The sequence below is a fragment of the Sinocyclocheilus anshuiensis genome, unplaced genomic scaffold (assembly GCF_001515605.1).
Source record: "Sinocyclocheilus anshuiensis isolate Anshui unplaced genomic scaffold, SAMN03320099.WGS_v1.1 scaffold7142, whole genome shotgun sequence".
Classification (NCBI taxonomy): domain Eukaryota; kingdom Metazoa; phylum Chordata; class Actinopteri; order Cypriniformes; family Cyprinidae; genus Sinocyclocheilus; species Sinocyclocheilus anshuiensis.
Window position 1 is genome coordinate 1 of NW_015557483.1, and position 1,861 is coordinate 1,861.

The 1,861-nt window shown below is 32.4% G+C and overlaps 1 long non-coding RNA gene across 1 annotated transcript; it reads right to left on the reverse strand.

Moving 5' to 3' along the window:
• Positions 1 to 52: 52 nt before the first annotated feature.
• LOC107679301 (uncharacterized) lies at positions 53 to 857 on the reverse strand. Its single transcript, XR_001633032.1, has 3 exons — positions 828 to 857; positions 389 to 408; positions 53 to 242 (listed from the first exon to the last, which is right to left on the reverse strand). It is a non-coding gene; the product is annotated as an uncharacterized LOC107679301 (long non-coding RNA).
• Between the last annotated feature and the right edge of the window lie 1,004 nt (positions 858 to 1,861).

The following is a 1,861-nucleotide window of genomic DNA, read 5'->3' on the forward strand; positions in this document are numbered from 1 at the left end:
TAAAATTAAAAAAGTGAAAAAGCATAATAGGACCCCTTTAAGGTGCTTCTTGTTAATAGACAACACTGGTGTGGGATATATCTGGAACAATCATTTTCTCTCTTTGCTGATTATATTTGTGATTCCACTGAATCAGACTTTCTTTATGGTCTTCAGATCAGTTCTTCCACCTCATGTCTTTCTGCTGTGTTTTGATTCTGCTGTGATTCGTCAGCTGAAGTTTGTGTGGAATTCACTATATTCTGCATTTGGGAAAAGATATGTAATTTAAACAATATTTATGTAACATCCTCATGCTTTTGGAAAATCTTGTAATTTAATTAAAGAGTCTTCTGATGTTGCAGGTCATTGGATCCCAAAGCATTGCAACCTTATAAAGGATACTAACCTGCACATATTTTGCGATCTCTGTAAAGTCAGAACAGAGAGAGAAAATATATTAGTGGAACTGACAAATCTAATCATTCTCTGTTAATATAAAAAGAAAAACCTACTTATTAATCTTCAATGACTTCTTATAATATCAATAAATAATGTGATGTATCTTTCTAAATGATTTCAATAGTAACTATTTTTAATGTTTACTTTAACTACAACACAATGTTTAAAAAAATCAACCCATTTCAACTTGAAAACTTTGAAATTAATTACTAACATGCATGGAAAGACCCCTGATATGGTCCCATCAATGATCTGAACAAACCAGGGAGCCAATAAATATAAAGACTCATACATGTTCACTATGTGCAGCTCTCACTGACATTCAGCAGATGGTTGAACTCTAGGATTTTAGGGGGATTTTAAGCATTGTGACAGCAAATACTCACTAGATGGAAATAATGCTGAAATCAGCACAGATACGACAAAGTAAGATTCAGAAGGAAAGACAATGAATCTCAGATCCCCAACTGTACGATTACCATTCACTGAAAAAAAGAGTGGATAAATTTAAATCTTAAATATTATAATCACTGTTTCAAGAAATTAATGCAATCTTACCAGTGTTTTATTACAGAATAATTATTCCAGGTAAATACAGATGAACTCATTATAGTTTGATTAAACAAGTTTGAGAAGGTGATTTCTGACTCTGACTTTAATGTATTTATACAATTAATTATTCATGATTAAAATGATAAAAAGTTGTTTTAATACGTTTAAAGTATATATTTACTTTGACCTAGATTTATTATGGATTATTTTTCTCAAATTAATTGTATAACATATTGTATAATAAAGTGTACGTTGTTCACTCACCTGCTTTCAGTATCAGTTCAGTCATCAGTGTCACAGAGTTCAGTAAAACAACACCAACTGATCCAAACACATAGACAGGAGCAAAACGATGAAGATCTGTAATGCAATTGTAGACTTTGAAGTTTAAACAAAAAGCTAAATGATTGTATAATTTTTCTTTGAGGGACATAAAGTGTTCATATTAGCAACATTAAAGTTTAATTCATATTTTATTATTCATATGTTATTAAAACAACTATAGACATACACAGAAAAAAACTAACAACTAAAAACCCATAATAGTATCTCATCCCTATTTCTTCACACTAATTTGCTTAAAGGGGTCCTATTATGCTCTTTTACAAAGTCTTGATTTTGTTTTGGGGGTGTACTAGAACATGCTCTCATGCTTGGTGGTTCGAAAAACGCATTATTTTTCACATAATTTACATTATTAAAATACCTTTCTCCCCAGCCTGCCACAAACGGCTCGATTAGTTCCGGCTTTGATGAAGGTCTGCCTTCCGAAAAACAAAATGTGTTGTGATTGGTTAGCTGTCCCAGTGCGTTGTGATTGGCGAACAGCTTAGACGGTGTTTCAGTACTGCCACGCCCCCTTGCTCCG